The 26,234-nt window shown below is 49.3% G+C and overlaps 1 protein-coding gene across 3 annotated transcripts in view; it reads left to right on the top strand.

The window, feature by feature from the left end:
• The window catches only part of Klhl29 (kelch like family member 29), a 310,831-nt gene that overhangs the window by 254,717 nt on the left and 29,880 nt on the right, over positions 1-26,234 (top strand). The window lies entirely within an intron of this gene.

Below are 26,234 nucleotides of genomic sequence, written 5' to 3' on the forward strand. Positions count from 1 at the left end.
TGTGTTACACCTACCTCAGAAGCTCAAGAGTTTCAGTGCCTCACGGAGCAGCTTTTCTTTGCTCTTCTGGTCTCCCAGCAGCGTGGTGGACAACCAGGCAGAGCCCTGTGACCTGCCTACTGGCTCCTCTTTTCCAAATGACTCCCCACTTGTCATTGCCCCGTGCCTCAGAGGCAGTCTCCAGACGAGGCCAGGGCACCCCTGTTTCTCACCAGCTTCTGCAGGGTCCGTATCCTGACAGTCAGCCCTCCTGGGACAGCTGTCATCCCGAGATGCTGTGAAGGGGTGGCTTCATCAACCGAATGTTTCCTCACAGCTGCAGAAGCTGGGAATCCAAGTCAAAGTGTAAGCAGGGATGCTCTCTCCTGGTGCCTCTCTCCTTGATGCTGAGTCCTGACACTATCTTTGTTCGATGGAGCTGTATATGTGTTGTATCTTTTTCTTAAAGGGGTACTCCCCTATTGGATTACCCTTACAACTTCCTTAAAGGACCATATTCAAATGTCATCCCCTTGAGGGGTAGGGCTTTAACATGAGTTCAAAGGGATTCAGTTCAGTCTGTAATGGTCTTTGTTTGGGGTGAGCGGTGATGTTTTATTTTTAAATAAGATGTAGCGCTGGCTGTCCTGGAACTCACTATGTAGACCAGGCTGGCCTAGAATTCATAAAGATCCTCCTACCTCTGCCTCCCAAGTGCTGAGACTAAAGGGATTCACCACCATGCCTGGCTGTAATAGTCTTTAAACCCATCTCATTGGCAAGTGGAAAGGGTGGTGCCTCACCACAGCACACTTGCTGTGTACTTATCATTTTTCACCTCTGCAAAGTCAGGGTCAAGTTAGTCTTTCCACTGAGATTCTAAATTTGTTTTTCTTTAAATCACTGGGGCTAGGTGTGTCTCAGTGAAACCTGCTCCCCCCACTCCAACCCTGTCCCACCTGTGCGCTCTGAACAGCTGCCCACCTCCTCCAAAAGAATCTTCTTCGGGCAACAAACCATTCATCCTTTGCAACCCTCTCCCCCATGACCACCATAGTGGATAGGAGGGGAAGGTATTACCCGAGCCATAATTTAACAGAAGTGTTTCATTCCCCCCCCAGGGGGTGGCAGCGGATGAAGTTAGCGGCATCTCCAAAGTATCACATTATTCCTAGGAATGCACTAGAAAATTCCCAGGGACACCGCCCCCATTAGCTGAGTGTCCTGGGCAATCACTTCCTCTGCTGCTGGGAATCCTCCATCCTAGAAGGCTTCTCTCCTCCTACCAATGTAAGCACAGAGACAAACCCAGCGTCTTTATGCCTGTGACCTGCAGCTGGGACAGAGTCATGCATCCCATAAGAGCTGTATGCTCTCAAAGGCAGGTCCACACTCTCACCCAAGGCCACGTCCTATGTGGTGCCACATGGGCTAGAGCAGTAATAGCCCTTGAACATATCACTAGGGTGTAGACAGAAGTTTCTCCGGTCCCACCCGGCTCCACAGTCCCACAGCTGCTTGTAAAATAACCACAAACTGTATGGCCTATGGCTTCTTGCTTCTTGCTAACGAGCTTTGATTTCCCGCCTGCCTCTAAGCTGCCTTGCCATAGGCCAAAACTGCTTTATTTATTAGCCGTTGGGAGCAACACATATTCACAGCATACAGAAAGATATTCCACATCACTTCCTCTTTTCTATCTAATCAAAAAGGAAGGTTTTTAACATTAACATAGTAAAATTATATATAACAAAACAGTTATCAAGTAAGAATTACAATATCTAGTCTATTTGTATTTGACAAAATTAAAGAAAACACTCATCTATCCTATTTTTGTGAGTCTAAAGTTTTATAACTAATTACCTTTTATCATGACTAAGGAAAACTATAACTATCTAGTCTTCAACTCCATCAAAGACCCCAGAAGGATATGATATTACCTAAGTAAGCAGGAAGTAAATTGTAAGCAACTTCCAAAATTCTAGAAATGACAGACATCTGACTGCCTGGACAGTCATCCAAAGTTCTTCTGTAACTGTAATGTTGGGGTATCCATATTCAGCCAACATGTTTAAAGTCTCTGGCATAACTTTCAATGAAGCAGGAAATTTTTAAGAAGTGTTCCACCCATTCTGGCAAAGTTCATCAGTTACTTCTCCCTATATCCTGTAGAACACGTCTGGCAGTTTCTTCTGTAAAGCAGGAACCTGAAGGACCATCTTGCCTTGCAAAGTTCAGTGGTCAACTTCCTGTGGGCCCTGCATGTCCAGTTTATACAGCATATTGTCAAGCAGTCCAGGCAAGAACAGTTTCTTGCCCAAATGGCTAACTTTTGCCATAAAGAAAGCAAACTCCATATGGAGTTTCTTAGATGTCTGTCATCTTCTCTGAAGTAATTGGTACTGCCAGGAGCAGACATGTCTCAATGTCCAGAAAAGTCTAAGCTCTTACAACATTTTAAATGCCATATTCTGTAGTTCTACCTAATTGAAATATATCTGTGTATACCTAGAAAACTTAACTAATGTGACTATAAGTTTGGTTATCATAGATGACTAATTATTAATATGTATTTAATTATACATTACAATTTTAAATGAGTTGCATAAACATAATACCTTAAACAAGAGTAGAAATATATCTCCAGTATAACAAAATTTATATCAGTAAACTAAAATCTATAGCAATGTAAAACATTTCAAAAAAGTTGTTGCTCTCTAAAAGTAAATTCAATAATCTACCCTTGCATCCTATCATATCTATATTATATATTTCTATATTATATCCCCCTTTTATCTTTTAGAAAGAGATTGACTATGACCAATAACAATTTGTAACCAACCCCTAAACAATGACAAACATCTATAATCCATTTTTTGGGAATGTGGGCATAGTGTTCTAGGCTACTTCCTGCTGACTGGGGGCACTGTTAATCTGTCCTGTAATCTGTGAGGCTAGATCATCTCAGCCAATTGCCTTGGAGCTGTTCTGGATGTTGGATCATCTGGGCCATGGCTGTTATGGGAGACCTTTCAGGGGGTCTTGGCTGATCAAACCATATTAGCCTGGAAACAATCCACAGGTTCTCATCTTCAGTGGAAACAAAAGCAGAACCTCTTTTCCAAAGCAACGTATCCTTAGACACAAATTTTGAAGTCAAGATACCTTTAAAATATACATATTGGTTTAACTTAGTAGCCCCTACAATAAAATGTCTGTCTGCAGTTAAAAATCCCGACAATAATAGATTCTTTGTGTAACTTTCATCTTCACATGGCTTAACTTTTATATTACTTTTACTATCTCTTTAAAGACTTTATTTTTAAAAACTATTTCTTTATATAGCTGTCTATACTCCTTTTCCTCTCTCTTCTGAGCCTCCATACATTTTTACACATACTGTAAACAGTTTAGAAGTTTTTTCCATCTGAATGTATCCTATTGTGTATCTGTAATCCTTTTCTGACCTGGAGAGATTTTTTAAACTGTTAAGCTGCGTGCCTAGGATGAAAGCAGCAGCCCTGGCTGCTGACTCCACCCACCTTGGCTTCCCAACCTGGCGGAGGTATGTTTACCACCAGCTCTGGGAGCCATGCTCACCCCTGACTCTGGGAAGCAGTGTGTTTATGCCCCCACCAAGCAGTGTGCAGCCCTGAAATCTTATAGCAAAAGCTAAATCTGCCACGCAGCATGCTGCGAGGCTTGGAGACGCCTCTGTGTACCTCGGCTAGAATACGCCATGCTGTGCTCAAGATCAAATGCTGTGGCATCTCTGTACCATGGCCCACATGAGACACACGAACTAGGAAGACATTCTTTGCTCAGTTCTAGAATCTCTTTTTAAGTTCTGTCAGGTTTTAGGTGGAAACTCTTGCCCCATGTTGGGAGGCCAAATGTAGACAGAAGTTTCTCCATTCCTACCTGGCCCCACAGTCCTGCAGCTGCTTAAAAAATAATCACTCAGAGGCTTAATATTAATTACAAACTGTATGGCCTATGGCTTCTTCTTGCTAGCTGGCTCATATAACTTAATTCAACCCATTACTAGTAATCTATGTATTGCCATGTGTTCCGTGGCTTTACCTGTGTCCCATTACATGTTGCTCCTTGGATGGTGGATTAGCATCTCCCCAACTCCGCCCTTCTCCTTTTATCTCTGCTTGGATTTCCTGCCTGCCTCTAAGCTGCCTTGCCATGGACCAAAGCTGCTTTACTTATTAGCCAATGGGAGCAACACATATTCACAGCATACAGAAAGACATCCCACAGCACTAGGGAGAAACTTGTCCCAAAGGAAGATAGAAAGATGATGGACATGGGAAAACCCTAACTCAGGGACACAGGGACTCTCACCCTATCAAGTCTCACAGTTGATGCCTTTTTTGGAAATGACTGCTTAGTGAATTTGATTTCCCAGGAATATTAAGTGAATGGTCAACCATGATCATCCATTATCGCCCAGAGTGCCTCCAGGGGCCAATCTCAGGGGCCTAAGATGCCTTGCTATCTATTCAGATCTGTGCCCCAGAACCTTAGAAACCCCTGGATTCAGGGGGTCATCTCATGGTAATTCTAAAGGCTTCTCATCTCCCTAGCCATGTGAACAGGAAGATTGGCAGGTTTTGGAAATTATTATTGATCCAGAAATAATTCCTGTATTTTTGTAGTATGTGTGTGTGAGAGAGGGGGGAGGAGGGAGAGGGAGAGACAGACAGACAGAGAATGTGTGACTATGGTTATGTGTGTGTAATGTGTGTGTACATGGTGGTACATACACTTGTACATGGATGTGGAGGCCAGAGGATGCTCCTCCATCATTCTCCACCCTGTCTTTAAGGCAGGGTCTCTTGTTGAACCTGGAGCTTGAGTTTATTTGGCTCGGCTGATGGCCAGCAAGCACAGAAATCATCCTGTCTTACCTTCTCTCTGCTAGACTTACGGGTGTGCTCAAGCCCACACCCTGCCCGTTATGTGGACACTGGACTCTGAATTCCAGTCCCCATGCTTGGACTGGAATGCAAGAGCTCTTAACTGCTGATCTGCATGTCCAGGTCCAGGTCTCTGTTCTACATGTGGATGTCCATTACCTCCAGGTTTCCCTGGGTAGTGTCACGGGTCCCACAAAGCAGTTCAGTAGACATGTGATCTCCTGCCTAGGGCTTTCTAGTAATGATCCCTATTCAAGGAAATGAAGCTGACCTTGTGGAGTTGTCTCAAACTATGGTCAGGGAAGACCATTCCAAACAAGATGTGGGTTGAGCTGGAAAGTGTGGCCTTGTCTTCCAGAAGGGCGTGTAACAGGGACAGTAGTTGTGCATTTACCTATCTTGGTATGTTCATTACTTACCCACTCTGTATTTGTGTGTTCCTTGCAGCCTTTCATCTGGGTGCAGATTCCTAGATGAAAAATGAAGGCTCAGACAAGGCAGCAGCTCCACAGGGGTTGGTGGCATAATGAGAGTAGATCTCCAGTGACGGGGTCTTTTCTACCACATCATACCTGTAGGTCTCTGTTCTATTGTCACTAGGGCTAAAGATAAGTCCCATGATGGTTGTTTGATATATCCTAGCACCAGGTGACTGATATTTCTATATACAAATTGATGACTCTTGGGGTTCTTTGTTCATGGATGGATAGATGGATAAGATAGATGGATGAAATTCCCAAAGTCAGTCCATAGGGGACACTCAGCTATTTGAGGATGCTGCAGACAGAGCACTGGCCACAGAAGCCACTGGAGCTTGGGAGGCAGGCGGCCCTGGGAATTCTTTCCTGTTGCTACATCTCCCACGCCTTACTCCAAGTATTGCCAATGCAATAAAGTTAATGGAGCCAGTCTTCCTATGAAGGAGCCAATTCTGAGCAAAGATGATACATCTTTGAAGTTAATGAGGTCTATTAATTGAGCTTATGCCCTTTTAAATGAATGAAAGTCTTGAAATCTCCTGAACAGCAGCACATCCATTTAGAAGTCGTTATTGACGCCTCATGTCTCTGTCACCAGTGGATGAGGAGCCACCAGCGCAGAGCTGTAGGAACTGGCTTCCTGCCGACATGTAGCACAGCCTTCAGCTTCTGGGAGGCTCAACAGATGCCATGTCTGGCCAGCCATTCACATCTTCAGCAGAGTCTTCCATTGAGCCCTTTACAGCCATAGCAGTTGGACAGCTCCATGACGAATAGCCAAGGGGAGAGAGGGATGTAGCTGATCCACGGATTGCTTGAGAAGAACCCATCTGGGCCTTGGCCTTCAGATGGGGTCTCGGGATTAGCTGAACGATGCCGAAGAGTGCAGAAAGGACCACCACACAGTGGAACCGCTACGAGGGGTCCCTGGGCTGTGCAAGACATATAAAGAACTGGCTGAACAGAGACTCGAACCTTTAGCTGCAGCCTGCATGGGAAAACAGCACACTGTGGGCCCCTTAGGCACTCCTGAACACGCACCAAAGCCCCATTTCCGGCTCCTCCCCGGTTACCACCATTCAGTTGCTTAAGAGCGTAAAAGTGGCACTTGTTGTGCCCACAGAACATCTGCTGAAGACAAACTTGTGTTTATAGCTCCTCACTTCAAAAGACTGGCCGTGTTATAAAAAGACGGGGACCATCTGTCCCTCTTCTGGACCCCAGCGCCTCTTGGAAGAGATCGCTGTACAAGAAGGCAAGTGAGAAGTCAGCGTCAACTTCAAGAAACTATTTTAGGGCCAGAAAAGAACAGTGCTTTCCTGCCGAGGGGATGGGGGCCCCACACACGAAGGCCAGCTTGCAGGGGAATGTGTGGTGGCAGATGCTGATCAGGAGGAGGCCACCTGGGGTCCAGGGGAGATTCCCACATGTTCCAACATCGCAGAGGCTCCGGAGCAAATGACATATCGGGAGAGCCGTGAGGTGTGAGGGAAGGTGAAAGGCTTGAAGGGCCGCGAGGTGCGGCAGGCCCAGGGGGAGACGGAGGTAATGTCCTTGTCAGCTTGCTGTTGTACACAGTCAGATGCCCCTCCATCTGCATCCCTCCACCCAGTATGGAGTCCTGGGCCTTGGGAGCATCTCAGGCTGAGTGATCTCCCGGTGGCGAAATGCTGGAGACCTCCAGGGTGCGGAAGCGGCCCAAAGGTGTGCCAGGCCTGCTTGGGGTTTGTCTGTCCTATGCCCCCCCTAGCAGAAGAGGCAAAAAGGCCCTATAAAGCCAGACACACCAGTAATCCTAGCACTTCGGAGATGGAGGCAGGAGAATCGTGAGTTCCAGACCATTCTGGATGGCATAAACAGACCTGTCTAACAAAAGACAGAAAACAAAAATGAAAAGGCTCTATTAAATGCAGCAAAGGCTAGGTAAGCATTGAGGTACGGGGCAGGGGTGGGGGCGGTAATGCCAGTAATACAGATGGACCTTATGGAGGGAGAACATGAACTTCTGAGAGATAGAATCTCACAGAAGATTCCTGGCCAGAACCTTTATGAAGAGGAGCCCCCTGGGCCCCATCCCTACCCTGGTGTTCCTGCTCATGGATTCTAGACATCCATGCAATCCCCTGGACCTCCAGCTCTGTGTTTTCTGCCGTAACCTGCGGATTCTTAGACACTTTGGTCTGTGGACCTAGATCTGGGGTTTCCTTTATTTCCGATGAAAACCTACTTCTGATGTGGGTAGAAATTGGGGAGGGAGGGAGGAAAATGGAGGCTAGAAATGGGATTCTCTATAGACACCCCTTGTTTTCTTGTCCTGTTAGTCTCTGACAGGACACCCCGGTTGGCTCCTCCTGGTCTCAGTGACTTAACACCTTTGTCTCGTCCTAGGGAAGGTCCATAAGTTTTTGTCCACATCCTTAAACGTTCCAGATTCTCCCCACTTGGGCGCTTCCTCGCATTTAGATTCTGAGGACAGAGGCAGTTCCTGGCATAGTGTATTCAAGGCTCTCAGAATCCTAAAAGGTCACATTCCTTTTGTTCTTGCCTCTTTTCAGTTCTTTTCTGTGCTTATTGATTTCTTCCGGCACATCAGAAAACACAGTAGGCAAAGCCCACTACTTCCATAGAAATAAAATATTCGGCAGTCGAACCACACACCATAAAGGAATAATTGCAGTCTGTATATATTGCTAATGGACATCTCTCAGCAATTCCCTGTCTCATAAGCTTTAAACACAGACATTAGTATAAATATGCAGAAATCCCCATTCGGGCAAATTACTCTACATTTCTGAGCGAAAGGAAGATTAACCATGTGCTGATATCTTTGCCGGAGCTCAGCAGAGGAGAAAAAAATCCCTTGGCCCTCCTTGGGAGGGAGGTTTGAGACTTCTTCCACAGGAACATGGTGCAGCCTTGGAGGCCTGGACAGTGTCTCCTCCCCTAGGCAGGTGCCCCTCAGGGGGGCTAATAGCTCAGCCTCAAGAGGGGTTAATGCCTCCTCCCATTGGGTCACTGTTACCTGAGGAGGATAGTTGGCCACCCAGCATCCATTTCCTGAGCTTTCCGGGCTCCAGAAAGGGACTCACGGACAGGTGAGGATTTTGTTTTGTTTTCAAGATAAGGTTTCTCTGTTTAGTCCCAGCTGTCCTGGAACTCGCTCTGTAGACCAGGCTGGCCTTGAACTCAGATCCGCCCACCTCTGCCTCTCTAATGCTGGGATTAAAGGCGTGTGCCACCACCACCCAGCAAGGATGTATTTTTTCCCCTCACCTCTCAGTGGCCTGACAGATGCCTCTGGAATGGTCCAGGCCTCTGAAGTACACGATCCCTGAGGAGTCTGGAGCTAGCCGATGGCGAGCCTCAAGCCAAGAGTCTCCACACCATCTGAACCCAGCACATCCTCTTTCCCTGGCTTCTTACCCCCTCACCCTTCCTCCCCTCCACAACTCTTCCTGCCTGGCCTTCACCCCCCCCTTCCCCTATTAGCCGCCTCTGCCACGCTTACTCTCACCGAGAGCCCCTGTGTTCCCAACCAAACCTAGCCATCTTGTCTTCCAGGGCTCCCCCTGCCGATTGTGAGGAAGGCCCCTCCCTTTCCAGAAACACCTTTAACCCCAGAACACAACGTGGGGAAGGTGTCTCATCAGTACAGGCAGCTGAGTCTGGAGTGACAGGATCTGGCCTCCAGGCTGACTGCTGATGAGGGAGCAGTCCAACTCTGGGGTCCCCTGTGATGTTCACAGAAGTCTCCATCCCCCAGCACGTGCCCAGCACAGGTTTTTATGTCCCCTTTAGGTACACTGTCCTCTCACCTGCCCCAGCATGAGGGCTGCCTCGGGAGCTGGGGGGCTTCCTGTTAGCCAGCACAGCACATGAGGTGGATTAGGATCCAGTCAGGAGTCACAGCTCAGGCTGGGAGTGTGGCGCACGGAGGTCTGGGTGTTTATTTTGTATTCAGAGCCTGCCCTTTCCACAAGGGACGGAACACACAGAGAAGGGCCTCACACTGATAACCTAAGCAAAGACTCTTGGACTTCTCAGGGCTGCAGCCTCTGACTGGGGACTGTTGGGGGTGGGGGGTGTCCAAGAGCAAGGTTTCCCTCGTGAGAGACCCGAGTTGGGGGTTTAACATTGTTTCCTAGTGGAAATGCGGAGGCAGCCGGCTCAGCACGGGGAGAGTGAGCCCTCTCCTCAGCTCAACCCTCGGGGGACACGTGCAGACTCCACCCTTCCTCCTCACCAGAGCATCTTGACAGTCTATTTTCATGTCTGTCTCCCCCTCCCAACCGTGAATGACTTTAGAACACCCCCGCCACTGGCCAATTTAGCAACTTTATGTGATATGTAAAAAGGTACCCTTTTCTCAAAGACCCTTGCCTGCCACCTACCAGAAAACTGTGAGAGTAACTCAAGAAACCTGTGAGGACTCTGAGGCAAATGATATCCCCTGTGCTTGTACGGTGTGTGACTTGACTGGCCTGTGAGTTGCAGCCCCAGGGCACTATAGAGGCTGTTTCCCTCCAAAAATACTCTTCTAAGCTCATTATGCACATTGACCCATTTAATCTTTGTATCTATGAAGTAGGGGCCACTGTGACCCCCATCTACAAATGAGGCTGTGGCTCAGAAACATGACATTAACTTCCTATGTTTAGCCGACTGGGCAGGGACAGAGTAGGAATGGACACAAGGCATCCTTTATGTCAGAGCCTAGACTTTAGCCTGTATTCACCTTACATCCTCAGTGTCTGGTTCCAGGATGGCTATGGGGGTGTTCCACATCTTTGTCCCATGAGATACCACAAAGGGGCATGACTTTATTCTTGAGAAGTAGGCTTTAAATTAATAGGTAATCTCATAGAAGAAGCCCAGAGTACCCACCTAGCCCTGAAGAGCCTCAACTCCCCACTCCCACCCCCCAATGACGAAGGACATCTAGCCCATTACCTCTTCCACATCAGGGCCTTCAACTCAGCTCACTGACCAGCCTCCTGTACCCACACCCGCCCTTCCACCCTAGTCAGCTCCTCCATGGTCTCGGCTTCTTCCCTGGGTGGCTGCCTCACCTGCTGCTTCCTGGCCACTCTTCACGATGCACACAGGAGTCTTTCCTTAGAGAGTCTGATCAGGTCCCTCCTCCATTCAAATCCTCCAGACGTCCACCCAAGGCTTCTGATTGCCCTCTCCACCATTCAGCTCCTTGGGACCTCTGTGGGACAGTCACTGCTCTTGCTCAAGATGACATCCCCACTATACCGGCTTTAGCCAGTCCTTCCTCCAGAAGCCTCCCTGAACCCCACACAGAATGCCCAGGCCAAATGCCAGCCTAGGGTGGGCCTGCATCCTCTGCCACCCATTCTCTCCCAACAGGGACTCCTGAAGAGAGAGCCCAGGAGGTGGTGTCTCAGCAGTGAGCACCCCAGTTGGGAGCGTGTGAGATCACACCCAAGCTACCAGAGAGATCACTCTGCCCAGCCCCACCTGGCTCCTGCTTCCCACCTCCCTGCTGATTGACACAGATGTTCACCCACAGTCCAGTGACAGCTGCCTACCCTCCACGGGGAATTAGAAAGGGTATCCTCAGATTTCTCCAACCATTATTTCAGAACCCCTGCAGCTTCCCCCAGGAATCTCTATAGGAAGCTCTAGAAAGCATGCATCCATGCTTTTCGGAGAAGCCTGAGAAGTCAGGAGGGTTTCTGAGTGGAGCCAGCAAGAGCTGGTTCTCACAGGCAGGAGTGAAGAGAGGGTCAGAGAATCACACCCTGGCACTCAACACAGGACCCACCAGAACTCCGTGAACCCAACTACTGTCCCGAGGCAGGTGACAGATGAAGCCCCTATTGATGAGGACCAGTCAGGGGCGCCAGGCAAGCATCGCTTACCATCCCAGTGCAATCAGGGAAGTTCTGATAGAAGGTTCTAGATGCCCAGAGAGCCCCTCAAGAGCCTGCACATAGTGCAGAGTCTCCACGGCCTCCCTTACTAACCAAGCCTGGCTCTGCATGCTCCAGCTGGGACATGGCTTAGAGCACTGGAGAAAGGAACAAGAGGAGGTCATTTCAACGGAAGAGCATGGTCTTGCCCGGCAGGGAGGACAGGTGTCCCCACCAACTCTAGTTCTATGAGGAACTTTGGCTGGTGGGAGGAGAGGGAAGCTCTGATAAGTCACTGAGCCCCAAGGTTCTTGTCAACCATCCGCCCAGAGCTCAGGGTCTAGATGTAGCCATGCCTGTGTGAAGAGACCATCTATTCCCACTCCTGTATCGCTACCCAGCCCTCCAGAGCTGCCCTGCCCTAGAGAAGAAGGGCTCATTTGGGGTCACCAGATCCCCTGGAGTGAGAAAGCAGACTTCCCATCTGTGGGCACACAGCCGTGCTCAGTAAACCCTTGCTGAATGCGTGAGTGCATGAACCCATGAGTGTGTGGCTGGAGAGATGCAATCGGAGCTACCCGCAGAAGCAGAGGTAGCTACTAAGCCAAAGGCATCTGGGCCAATGGTCATGCTCAAGAAGTCTGCTTTGCAATCTTGAGTTTTCTGTAGGTTTTCGTGACTCCATTCAAATGTTCTGCCCTGGCTTTCTCGCTTGGCCATGTTTTGTTTTCATTCTTTTCGTGGATCCCTGCCCTGTGCATAGCCACATCAGGGCACACAGCAAAGTTTAAATGTTCTTCCTTCTCCTGAGGGGGTTTGGTGCGGTAGTCGAGGCTGTAGACAAGCCCTGGGCCACTAAGGCCTTGGGTGCTTCTGGCCACTGGGCGATGCGTTCATCAGTTGTCCCCTGGGTTCCACAAGCCCCGCTCAGTAAAGCAATAGTACCTTCCCTTCCTACCTACGACCTAATGTCTCCTCCGCAACTCAGGGGTAGAATCTAGCTCACCCTGGCTGGCTCCAGACCCCTCTTAGGGCTTACCTTGACTCTTCTCGGGGATTGATTTCTCCCCAGACCCCCAGCGGGCCCTACCAGCCAGCTTTTTCTCATGCCTGCAAGTGTCTAGACCCAACCTGACCCTGACCCTGACCCTGACCCGTGACAGCCTCTTCTGTGCTCCTCAGACCCCAGGCTTCTTATTCCCCAGTGAACCCTAAACTTTTCTGGGCTGCTACACCTGCCTTGCCATAAGGAGAGTGTCCAGGGTCAGCCGGAAACAGCAAAAGACGGTCGTTTAAAAAGCTCAGTTTTTAACCCAGCTTGATCCTGGTTCTGAGGCTCACAAGCTGTGAGGTCTTGGACAAGTTCTTTTCTCTGGGGGCTTCATTTTCCTGCAGACTTAAAGGTTACTCCTGAGGGATAAAGGAGATAAGGTAATGGCCAGGCTCACACGGAGATGCAGGAAGAAAACATGCCTCCTGAGGCAGGCTCTTCTAGGTGCAGGACTCAGATGAACGCCCCGGTTGCATGACGCGGGGTGTCACTCTAGGTGGCCCCTTTCCTTCATTGGGGCTTTTCACGGGGAGCCCAGCCCTCTGCCAGGCTCAAGCCCCAGCCCAAGCTGGCACCCGCAGGTCGCGCAGGCGCAATTGGCAGGACAGACGTGCTGTAGCCCCTCCTGGTGACGGTGAGGCACCGCCCACCCTGCCCCCGGCACCGCCGTCACGTGTGGCCAGTCCCCACCGGGAGGTTCCCGCGCGCTAGCGGAGGTAGCGCGTCTGCGAGTTCCTATTTGCATATGCGCACGCCGGATATTTATATCGTCTCCTCAGCCAGTCCAAGTTATTGATGTCTTAAAGTGACTTTAATCTGAGCCTTCTCTTCTTCAAATGGGCTTTTGATTTCCGGAGTGATATTATACATGGCTGTAAGCTATTGACTGAGCGATTGCGTTGTGTTCTCAATGTGCTGATGCTGGGAATCTGCGATATAAATAAACTTCCTCTGGTAGAATCATTATAAAGCACAAGCAGCAGAAATTTATGGAAAGAACAGATTAAATGCTTAGACTTAAATTCTTCAGCGTGCGGCTTGCCCTAAACTGCTGTGTCTGGAATTTGGGCTGCTGATTCAGGTGGAAAAAATCAAACGGACACATCGCTTGTCGGTGCATTTTTACTATGATCTATTGTGTTGCCAAAAGAGAAAGCTCAAAACCTGCCATTGATAATCCTGGTTAAAACTTGGAGTATAAATTATTAAGACGTGTAGTTTCTTTTCGGAGTGGCTGGGGATTGGGGCGGTAGCGCAGTAAAGAAATACAACATCAATATGTGCTTATGCATTGTAATGCGGGACATTTTTATGCCCATAATAAAACATCCCGCCTACAACTATGTTTATGAAAGCAACAGATAGGAAGATCCATAATGCCACTTAATAGAGTTAATCACCTCCCATCGGAACGTTTTAAAAGGCTTTTTATTGCATGTTGAAAAGCTCTGACCATAATTAATACCCTGCACACTGTCAGGTGCCAGTCAGAGAGCTGGAGGCAAAGAAGAGAACTTCATAGCACCGTGGAGCTGGGAGGATTCTCCAGAGTGCTGCCTGATGTCTGAGCTCCAGGTTTTATAAATCAGGCCTCCAGCCCCCAGGGTTAGGCTGTGTCAAGCCCTGGGCTCTCCGTAGTGGGCATGGAGCTTTGAATTTTAAGTTCTGGGCCCTAAGATGTAAATTCTACTCATGTTCTGTTCTTAAGGTTTCTAGGTTTGGGCTGGTCTGAACTCTCAAAATAGTCCCCCAGTGACCTGCCTAGGGGTTCTGAGGTCCTAAATAAAATGGCCTCACTGCTCAGAGATTGTCTTATTAGTTTGTTACCAGCTTGGTGACTGCTATTAAATACAAAAGTTGACATGGGGCAACTCAGAAGCCTTTGGTTAATATGTTAATATGAGGATGAGGTCAAGTCATACCCCAGACCCATTGGGAGGGGGCCCCCAATCAACCAGCCTCTAGTCTCTTGAACACTCCCCTTCTCGCGGGGGCGGAGGCGGGGTGAAGACACCTTATCTCCTTTGTCTCTTACCACTTAGCAGCTGTGTACCTGGAGATAGCCAATCCCCTCAGCAGCCCAGTAAAGCTGAAGAGGTGAAGGGTCAGCCTGAAATAATGAATGAATAGAATTGACCTTTAAGACTTGATTTAAGCCAGCCTGAGAAAGTGATGAGGAGAGAGACAGTACTTCCCAGGGCCTGGGCACTGATCGGTGGTAGAGCTGGATCCAGCTGGTCCTCTGGGAAGTAATTTCCTGCATGTAAAAGCTGCTTTCTCCATGGAAAAATGGTGAGCCAACAAGAACAGAGAATGAATGACCCGTGATGTCAGCAAGGCTGAGCTGTCTCCCAAGCCAACACAGTGGAACTTCCTTCCGCTTTAAAATTATGGGATGTGCAAGGGCTTGGGTAGGTAGGTGTCACTGGGGTCCCAAGTGTTGCTAGAACAGACCTTTGCTTGACTTATACTTGAATTCTGAACTGAGTTCTGGTTTCTTTTTCTTTCTTTCTTTTTTAAAGATTTATTTATTTATTTATTATGTACACACACACCAGAAGAGGGCACCAGATTCCATTACAGATGGTTGTGAGCCTCCATGTGGTTGCTGGGAATTGAACTCAGGACTTTTGGGAGAGTAGCCAGTGCTCTTAACCTCTGAGCCATCTCTCCAGCCCTAAGTTCTGGTTTCTACCGAGACATTAGTTACAGAGGTCCTATCCAGGCCTGAATGGGTTGAGAGTGCTCTGCCTCTCCCCACTGCGAGCACTGTGGCCTGTCTGTCCTCTCCTTCCTGATGATGAATGCCGGAATGGAGTGAGGCCACGTCTTGCCCTCCCCAGGTAATATGTGTAGTCACAGGAGAGCTAAGATAGTAAAGCCCAGCGAGATGAAGTAAACGCTGCCAGTCAACAGGAATGTGTTAAGCACCTACTGTATGACAGGTCAGACTCTTGCCTTCGGGAACCTTACCTTTCCATGTCCTGAGGCCTTCCAAACGCTTGTGCCGTCTACCTCCCAGAGGCGGCGTCTGAAGAAATAAGAAATTGTGTGTGAACATCGCAGGACTGTGCAAAGCAGGCTGATAGGCCAAGACACCGTACTCAGAGGTGGCCTCAGATTCACCTCATAACTCTCCCCACTTGCTAAGCCCCCCTCTCTACTCAGGCAGCACTAGGGTATGTACAGGGACATGCCACCTCAGTAAGCTTGATGGAAAAGTAGATGTGCAGGGGAGCACCAGTCTATGATCTTGACTGGACGGTGTTCTCTTCTGACATGTGTCCCCTGATGAGACAAATGAGCTGGAGGGTATGACCAGGCAGGCACTGTGAGTGGGCCACATTGTCTAAATGGGGCAAGTGCCTAGCTCCATGCCAGCCCATCTAAATTGGCACTGAGCTAAAGCCAACCAGTCCTCGTCCAATCAGCTGCCATAGCTGCTTTCTCTGACCACAGGTCTGGTAGCCTTGGTGTGTGTGTTGGGTAGCTGGTCATGATCCTGCCCTCACCAGTGGCCTTGAGTGAGCAGTGGGGCCTGGGTTCCTGGGGGAAGAGTCTGAGGTGGACAGAGCTCAGTTCAGGAAGGTTCTGTAGGACTTATGAGATGAGTTGGCTAATAGACATGTCATCCTGGGAGGTCATGATACCACTTGTCATTAACCCAGGCACCCTGCGTGGGGTTCTCACCAAGAAATTGTAGGTGGCTGCTTGCAGGCAAGTGAGTGATTTGCAGGACCACACGAATATTTGCATAAACATATGTATGAAAGTGCGTATTTATTTGCATTAATTTGCATGAATTGCTGGCTCGTGGAGCGGTCGAGCTGTCGTTCCTTAATTTTATTTTTTTTTCAGTAAATGTCTTTGCACTCTGAGAGCAGATCTGGACACTTGAGTGAAAATAAAAAGGCAAAACCAACAGCAGTTCATGGCCACGAAACCCGAGGTTCTCAGACTTCGTTGTACATTAGATTCTCCTGAGGGGGCTCTTAGACAGCATGTGCTAGGGCTAGGGAGATGGCTCAGGGGTAAAACACTTGTTGTGCAAGCCTGAAGATCAGAGTTCAAATCCCCAAGACTCAGAAAAGTCCAGCTGGCCAAATACTGAACTCTACGTTCAGAGGAAGGCACTCTCTCAATATATACCATAGAGAGAAAGCAAGAAAGACACTGGACATCAACTTTGGCCCTTCACACATGCACTCACACACACATGAACACACATGTATTCTAAAGAAATCCTAGTGCCTGAGTTCACCTTCCATATACTGTTGACTCAAAAATTCTGGGGGTGGAGCCTAGGCTTTTTATTTATTTTTATTTTATTTTATTTTTGTTTTGTTTTTTTCAAGACAGGGTTTCTCTGTGTCACAGTCCTGGCTGTCCTGGAACTCGCTTTGTAGACCAGGCTGGCTCAAACTCACAGAGATCCTCTTGCCTCTGCCTCCCAGGTTCTGGGATCAAAAGGCCCGTGCCACCACACCCAGCACATCAGTCATTTTTTTAAGTTTCCAGGTGAATCTTCTGCTCAGGCCCATCGTGTGCCGTGCCTCTGACAATACTGCTTCCCTCCTCTTCACTTCCCATGCCATGGGCCACTTCTGCGTCTCTCCCCCGACACAGGCCCCAGCTCACAGCAATGCTCTATAAACACTGGGTGACCTTGTTACTGAACACAGCCTGGCTCATCTTTCAGCCTTTGGATCTGAGCAGGGGTGGTGCCCTCTACTGTGTGCCCACTCTGCACACCTCTCCAACTAGCTGAGGAACAATGGCCAGGGTCCAGTGTGACTACTAGGCATCTAGCCCACCCTAAGCATAGGCCCTCAGAGTCACGCTCATAGGCATGTGTATAAGCCTGGGCCCACTGACCCAGGATGGCAACTACTGAGTGACTATACCCCATGAGTTTGTGAAAGGTCGGTCTGTGAATTTAGCATAGAGTTTGGCAAGTCCATTTCCCAGGAAAAGCTGATCGCCAAGCTAGAGGCCCGCAGGGAAATGACCTGGACAAAAAGAACTGGGATTAAATCCAGGACTGGAAACAGTACCAGGCTAGCAAAATTGATCCAGAGGGCCCTAGAGCCCAGACTGTGTATCCAAACAGGCCTCCCTGCTTGTGCCTGGGGTCTCCAACAGTAAGTGGTCCACCTGGAGCACAGCCTCTGTGGCTGTGTCCAGAATGGCTTTGGGGACCAGTGATTTCAGATACATGGTGAAAATCAGCATTTCTACCCACCAGCACTTGCCCTGAAGACAGAATTGAATAGAAGAAGGAGTTGATGTAGACACAGGATTAGAGACACAACCAAAGACAAGAGAGTGATGGAGTGTCCGTACCGCCCCCCTGCTGATTCTTTCCAGCCTCGGGTACCACATCACATGATTAAAAACACTATGGACTGTAGCCAGTATGATGGGTGGGGTGGGGGAGCTGGCTCTCGGGCTCTGAGTTGATCCATCCCCAGCCCTATGAGGCACTGGCTCCTCACCTCCCTCTGTGTTGTCCCATTGGCTAGCATGCCTGGCCTCCACTCTCTACAGGGCCTGACCCACTCACTGGAGGCACGTCTTTGTCCTTATTAGGATCCCCTCATTTTCCTGGAATGACAACGGACATGACTTGTATGATATCAAAGACCATTAGCTTTGTGAAAGACCAGAAAAGACCCCGGGGTTTTCATCGCCCCCGGAAGGGCAGGAGGTTTATATGGTTCCCAGACCGGACCTGCCCACAGACGGGAAGTGGACGCGGCTGGAGAACCCAGGATAGGCAGTCTCCTAGGAGACTGTGGAGGACACAGGTGGGCAGGAAAGGGTCCTTGTGCCTCGGCCCCACACAAGTGCACACACTCTCTCCCCTCCAACCCCCGAGTCCCCCAGTTTGATAGGCTGCCGTGAATCCCAGCTCAGTAGCATCTGGAGTTGCCGTTGGCCCCGGCATTCACGGTTTCTGTTTCATTCCCCTCTTTATTTGGGTCCTTGAACTGATTGTACTCCCAGCTCTGGTTCACTAATTCTTGCAAATCCTATAAAACTATTGATCTAATTGCTGGGATGGTGACTGTCGGGACGCTTTGGAAATGACGACGCTCACTAAAGCAGATGGAAGAGACCCGTGGAAGGATTTCCCTTTTCCTCCCGTCTCCCCTCTGCCTGCCCTCGCCTCGTTCCTGAGCCGTATTGACAGCTGCCCTCTTACTGGAATGGGTGACTGGCTTTCCAAAACCCGACTGACCAGATGCTTGAGGAACTAGATCCCCAAGAAGTAGCTAACAAAATGAAGTTTTGTGGGCTGTAGCTTGGGAATTTGAACTCCGAGGCTGGGTCCCTGACTGTTAAGACTATTTGTCCCTCATGTGAGGACACCACTTCCTCATCCAGGTCATTGTCATTTTTCAATTTCCAACCTGCTCTTGAGGTCTGCATTGGGAACAGACCCCTGGAGACCTTCACACACCCCTCTCAATACCCCACATCCAGCTTATGTCGGAATCTAGGAGACAGGCAGGTGAGGGGACTGAGGAGCCCAGCCCCTCTAGGAATGCAGGGTCATGAAAGGGAAGCAGGGCTCTCCCTGGCCTCCCCTCCCCAGGGTTGCTGGCCAGCCACTATGTCCCAGACAGAGGAAACAGGTCACATAAAGACCTGCTTTGTCCACACAAGGGCTGTGCTGTACTGGAGGATGTGGTGGCTGTTCCAGCTCTCCACTGTGCTTTGGGAGAAGACATTTCAAGTTTATACGTGCCAGAGGAGGAGGAGGCAGTAGTCAGGGTCTCTTCAACCCCCTGAAACCAAGCTCCACACAGAATCCAGAAGTCCTCTGACGGCTTCCCCGAGAGTCCCCTTCTGTAGCCTCCAGTCCAGGCCTCTCAATCACAGCTCACTAGTCTTGCTGGAAGATGCTCCATCTCTCCAGACGGATAGCTTCCAGACTCCCGACTCTCTGTGCCCAAGGTCATCTACGTAACTTTTCTTAATTCCATCTCTAGACTTAAGATCTATGGGTTTCTGGGGACTGTAAAGATGGCTCCGTGGTTGCTGCTCTTGCAGAGGACCCAAGTTCAGCTCACAGCACCCAAAGTTGGTTGGTTCACAACCACCTGTACCTCCAGCACCAGAAGATCTGACATAGTCTCCTGGCCTCATTAGACACCTGCACTCATGAATGTATACACACACATTTAAAGTTTTATAGGTTCCTTACCATAGTTTATTTAGCCTTTCCTGGTGACGTCAACCTGTACAAGTAGCTTCATTTCTTACCATCTCCTTCCCAGTGGTCCATACTTGAAATATAGTAATGCAAGACCCCGAGCTTTTGCACGTGTAGGTTGCTTAGAACCTCCCCTCTCTTCTGCCTGTAATAAGTTCCACTCTGAAGGCCAATCTAAGCCTCCCATTCCCTGTGACTGTGCACATCCATGTGCATACCTGTGCTCTTCCAGCATCCATAGACCCTGCAATAAGTAGCCATAATGACTGGCATGTCTGCATTCAGGAGCCTGGGATACCAGCCATGGAATCCATCTCTAACAAAATCACAGGGAACGTATTGGCTGGAGCCCAGGAGCTGGGCTGGAGATTGGTTAGGGCAAGAATAGAGGCCACAGAGCCAGATCAACCACAATTCCAGTCCTTTGGGGACTCTGGGCATTCTCGTCATGGGAAGTAGATTCCTTTTCCTCCAGGACCTGGCCCAGAGCTGGCCCCGTGAATGCACCTCAGGCCACAGTGAGTCAGTTCAGAGCAATGCATCATCCCAGGGCTGTATGTATTCTAGGAAAAGGTTGTAGCTTTTGTCAAAGACTGAGCTACATTGTCACCCAGCCTCCTGTACATTTAATGCTCCATTGGTGACATAGAAGTTACTCCTTCACTTCCTGACCAGCCTTCCCTAGGTCACCTGCACATAGAAGCCACCAGTGACCTTGGTGTCTCACAGGATAGCATGGGCTCTTTCAAACCTTGGGGCCTTCTCACCTTGCACTCCAGCCACCTGGGGCAATCCCTGTGAGTCTTTCTTAGACAAGCACCCTGCTTCGGTGCCTCTTGGGTTCCCCGGGCAGAACCGGGCGTTCCTTCCTCTGCTCAGTTCTTGTCCCCATTGGCATAGCTGTATCAGTGTGTCTCCCAGTAAACCTTGCACTGCCCCTGGGCTGCATGTATGTTCATTCATACGTGTCCCTGGCAGACCCCCAGTACCCACAGCATCCAGCACACAGAAGACACGTTTCATGAATACACCAGTGGGTATGTGTACCACTCCCAGTTCCTGGAACTTAGGGAGTCAGTCAGCCTCTGAAGTCTTATCCCCCAGTCTCATCCCCAGCCCTGGGTGTGTTAGGTTGTTCCAGGCTCCCTAACCACATTAGCTAGCTCTCTATCTGGGCTACAGGGTATGTGTAACTCTCCAAGGTTCTGAACTTGGCTCTTTCTCTTGGCCCCAAGTAACTGTCATGACTTCCTAACTCCAGTCCCCCCCCCCCCCACCCGCAACCAGTGAAGAATTTTCCCCCATGTCCCAAAAGCCTAGCCCCATTGTGGGAAAGAAACAGAACCTCTGATAAATACACTGTAGGTCCAAAAGTTTCATAAAGACAAGAGCATTTATGAGAACACAAGAGTGAGGTCCCCACTCAACTTAATCCCTGGGACCATATGAGTCTCACCCCTTATCATTACAACCTGTCATTCAAGACACCACCTTCCCTTGCTGCCATGTTGTATTCTTAGATCATATAAAGATTATAGGGACTCCTTTCTCCCTAAATGTCACTGGCTGCCACTCGCCCCGTCCACACCCTCCATGCCAGCTTCCAATGGCCCCATAGCCTCCCGATGTCCTGTTTTGGCTCATCCACCTTCCAGAAGGAAAAGGAACCAAATAAAAGCATCTTTAGCCAGGTGGTGGTGCACACCTTTAATCCTAGCACTCAGGAGGCAGAGGTAGGCAGATCTCTGAGTTCAAGGCCAGCCTGGTCTCAGAGTGAAGTGCAGGACAGGGTTTCTCTGAGTAGCCTTGGCTATCTCAAAAAACTGAGAGAGAGAGAGGGGGGGGGAGGGAGGGAGGGAGGGAGGGAGGGTCTTTAGTGAAGGCGATAAGGTCTAACCACTGCTAATGTTGACCTAGCCAGGCACTTCTCTGATTGCAGCCCCAAGGATAGCCCAGTATCCTTCCTTGCTTAGCCAGAGGTTACCTCACCACCCTGCGGTGGAAACCACCATCTGTCCAGGTTCCTTGGGCTGGATCTGGGTCACGACGTTTGTGGTAGTGTGAATGAGAAATGTCTTTCGTTGGCTCGTGTGTTTGAACATGTGCTCCCCCCGTTCGTGGTGCTGTTGAGAACATTATGGAAATCTGGGCAGGTAGAAATTTGCTGGTGGAAGTTCGTCCCTGGAGGTGCTCTTTAAGGTTTTATAGCCTGGCCACACTTCCTGTTCCCTCTCGCTCTCTGCTTCAGTCTGCTTCCTGACGGCCATCTTGACCCCACATTCCTACTGCCATGCTTGTCCACCATGATGGATTATAACCCCTCTGAAAAGCTTTTGGTTTGACTCTACAACACTGTACTCTTGCCCTCCCCTAATTCCTTCCCAAATGACCCCCTCAGGCATGATCTGTTGATTCATGCAACTGGTTATTTTGGATTACATTTGGGTAAACCTTACCATCCTGGTGGCTAGGACCTAGATTGTTAAAAGGACCCCTTTTCTCTAGCCACTGTGTGTCCCGGTCACAGCTGCTGCTCAGTGTTAGCCGAGTTAGTTGGTCATTTAAGGTTCTTCTAGACAACTGGAGCTCAACGGAGTAATTCAGTCTCTTCCCAGAGATCTAAATCCTGAATGGGGCTGGGCTTTAGCAATGACAGACCACCCTTCAAATTGTGGGTTTGCCACTGTTGTTATTAGCATTGATATCTCCTAGGCTTAGAGAGGGCTTGACTCCTGCAATGGGTCCATCTGCTTCTACACAGCCAGATCTTTTGACTAGTTCAGTTGCATTGTGTTTCAGGATGTTCTGACCACTTCCCACACCTCCCTGTGTGGTCTGTAGCCCACTTGAATTCAGATCACAAAAGAAGGTAGGGGGGTGTGGGTGTGGGCGCACACAACACGATCCCATGTATTCTAGGGTCAAAGAGACTAGCCATTCAAATTGTAGCCTGGGGAGGAGATGGGTAGACAAGAGAGTCCTCTGGAATGAGGCAACCAAAGATCTCTACCCGATACCGAGGTAACAGCAAAGTCTTTTGGGATCACAGGAGAGGGGCAAAGCATGATGTGACTGAGGGAACTCGAGAAGAATCCTTAGAGGATGCTGCATAAAGCTGAGGCTTAAGGAACTTGTAAGAGACGACTTGGTCAAAAGAGCAGGAAGTGCTGGGCATACACTCAGAGGGTGGGGACAGAGGGAGATGATAAAGCTGTAAATAAAAGAACAGACCCTGGAAGGCTCTGTGAGTCCACAGAGCGGAGTTAACAGTAAGGACCTCCGGCAGAGGAGGAAAGGGCCCTTATGGTGGCAGACTGTGGTGCCTCAGTAATGACATCACGTTTTCCCCAGGCACAAAATGGCAAATCCTGGGCGATCCCTGGGCCTTGGGATAAGAACACCGGTCCAGGGGAAGATGGGGGATGCTTCTACTCATTTTGTGAAGACTTCAAAGCAGCTATAAGGAGAGCTGGCTCTAAGTACTTCGTGGATGGCATGGCTGTCCGAAGCATCCACTGAGGGGGCTGTGTGTGCAAAGCCCTCATTTGTCCCCACAGTGTCAGCTCACATCCAGCTTCCACGCTCCCAGATGAATTACCCTCTGGACATGCATGACAGTCCTCACTGGGCTTTCCTGGTGTATTTCCCAACTGCTCTGAGTTTATAATGTTTTCGGGTCCTTTATCATATATGTGCCATAAATACCAATGGAACCAGGAGCATTTATCACCTAGCTGGGTTCCTGCTTGAGCTCTGGAAAAAAAAAATTATTTGGTTGCACCACCTTTCTCGGGGCTCTGATTTAATGGACTTCTCTGCTGCAAAGCCACTGGAATTCTTTGCCTTTTAATATCTGACACCCCTTTCTCTTTATTACCGCCTTGGACAGCCCTTCTAGAGCAGCTGGAACGAGCCCATTAGTCTCTGACAAATAACTTGTGTCATTTGGTGAAAAATATGCAGAGGTTTGGCTACAGCATCCTCGCCAGCCTTGGTTCTGTGGTCTCATTCTCCTCTAAACAAGCACGCAGCTCCAGGCAGACCCCTCTTGGCATCCCCCAGTCCCTCTCATGCCCTGCGAAGCTGGGTCTATGGGGTTGTTTCATCTCAACCAGTTATAACGGAGCTGAAGACTGGGGTGGCTTGGGATACCTGTAACTGTATGGAAGAAGCAGGATCAGTCACAATGGCTGAAAAGCATCTCCTCAGATGATGAATGGGTTTTTAAATGGTATGTACTTACCATAGAATGGAAGTCAGGGGGAAATTCTGACACAAGGCACAGTGTGGACAGACCTTGAAGGCGCTCAAGTGAAATAAACCAATTCCAGGCAGGGCAAATGTGTATGTTTTCACTTATAGGACGTCTCCAGGGAAGTCAGTCACAGAAACAGAAAGTAGGCCGGGACCGGGAGAAGGCGGCTAAGGGGAGTTATGGTTTCGTGGATATACAGTTTCAATTTGGAAAGGGTTTCTAGAAATTAGTTGTAAAACAGTGTATGTATACTCATCACTACTAAACTGCATACATAAGAGCTGGGCACGATGGAATGTCTACACAATTTTTTTTTTAATTAACCTCACACCAAACTAACAGGGAAAACTGACACAGGCCAGTTCTGAGCTCATGAGTCCATTTATTCCTGCCTTCCGGATCAAGTGTCTCTTGCCAGCGAACCAGCAATTCTCAAACACCCTGGCTTAAAAAGGAAACTTGCTTATTGAGATTGTGGTTCTGGTCAGGCAATTTGCGGGTTAGGTCAGGCTCGTCTCCATCCCATGCCGTCTCTCATCCTCCAACAGGCTATCCCCAGTCTGTTTGTGTGCCGTGATGGCAGGGATCTCCAGAGGTAGCAAAAGCAAGCGGATCCCCTTGAGGCTGTGGTTAACACCCATATAAGGTCCTTTCTACTTCACTCTATGGTCCAAAGCAAATCATAAGACCAGTCATGATTCAAAAGGTGGGAAATGACCTCTGCCTCTTGATAGCAGAGAATTTTTGCAACTTACTATGTGGGTTGCACACATGTCAGACCCTGAGCTGAGTGTTGCAGGTTAAAAAATACACACACACACACACACACACACACACACACACACACACACAATGTCTCATGCAAGAGGCAGATGTGTAAATAAATAATTACAAGGCATAGTGGAGATAGATAGATAGATAGATAGATAGATAGATAGATAGATAGATAGATAGATAGATAGATAGATAGATGCATGCTTGGAATGTTGGGAAAGCATGCATGAGGTGGCAGAGGGCAAGAGTTATAGGAAGAGGAGGCAAGGAGGCCTGGGACCAGACGCTATCAGGACTGGCATGGAAAGCCAATGGCGATCAGCCAGAGGAAGGAGGACTTGGGCAGAAAGGAGCACATTGGGAAACCAGGTGCTGCCTGTGGTATGGGGGACTTCTCTAGAAAGTAGAGAAGCCTGGAGAAGCTGGGACTCCATGACACTTTACTCCCTCGGCTCACCTTTGAAGGGGTCACTTAACCAGAGGCCTGTGGCTGTCCACTGTGTGGAGCTGCAGCATAGAGGTGGCTTAGAAGGAGGCTGGCTGGAAACTGGGAAGTACTCTCTGGTCATGTGCTTTCTGCCAGGTAGCCTTAGTGGGAAAAGAACCCTTGATGGGATGGGGAGAGCAAGGTACAGGGCAGCCAGTTCTGTAAGCATAGGGGTGAGGCATCCCACTCAAAACCATGAAGACTGGGAAATGCCCCCAAATGCCAGCCAGCAGGGATGGAAGCCAGCGCTATGGCCCTCCATGTGGGCTCAGACTATCAGCCCCCCTCACTCATGAGGTACCACTGAGTCTTGAACAGGGGAGAACCCAAGGCTCTTCACCCAACCTGAATCCTATAGGTGCAAGGTGCTGCCGAGGGCCCTTTGATCCGGGTTTCATGCAAATCCCACAGCCCTTCCCATACCAGGCCCAGCTTTTTGGACTGTTTCCAAGAGACACCTCAAAAATCCAGGAGGGTTATTTGACTGTGAGACAAGGGTGGAGAAGTCAAGCAGCTTTCACCCAGGCCAGCAGGTCCTGTCTTCCTCCTGTGCATTCAGGGTGTGCTTCTGACAAGGATAGACTGTGATGCCCACCCTCCCCGCCGGCACTCTGCAGGCAGTGGCAAGCACATACCAACTGATCAATACTTGGAATGCACTGGGCCTGCTGTGAAAAGGAATCCCCTGGTGAGCACTTTCATAAATTGAAAAATTCTTCGGGAAGTGAATAATCGTCCCCAACTATTAAATCAGATTTCTGAAAAGGTAGAGCTGTGGAGCACAGAAAACGTGTGTGGAGAGAGGTGCTGCCTGAATCCCAGACACCTGCCAGATCTGGACCTGGACTTGGGATTCCTGGTGCAGCCAGTGTTGCTGCTGGGACTAGGGATGTGGCTAGAGTCTTTGCCAGAACCTTGACCTGTAGGGAAAACTTTTGAAAACATCAGAACACAGCAGGTCCAGGAATGGAATGTTGGCCTGGCCCCAGCACTCACTAACTCCACAAGCACACAGGGCTGGATCTGCTGATCCTGACACAGTATGACGACCAGGGAGCCACAGAGCTACTAATTGGAGGGCCCCCCCCCCACCAGGTAGAGGTAACTCACCCAGGGCCATCTAACTACCCCATGACAAATCCAGAATAAGAACGAGGACCCAGGAGCTGGAGAGAGGGTTAGG

Source organism: Peromyscus californicus, unplaced genomic scaffold, assembly GCF_007827085.1.
Source record: "Peromyscus californicus insignis strain IS unplaced genomic scaffold, ASM782708v3 Scaffold_1__1_contigs__length_55948999, whole genome shotgun sequence".
In the NCBI taxonomy this organism is placed as follows: domain Eukaryota; kingdom Metazoa; phylum Chordata; class Mammalia; order Rodentia; family Cricetidae; genus Peromyscus; species Peromyscus californicus.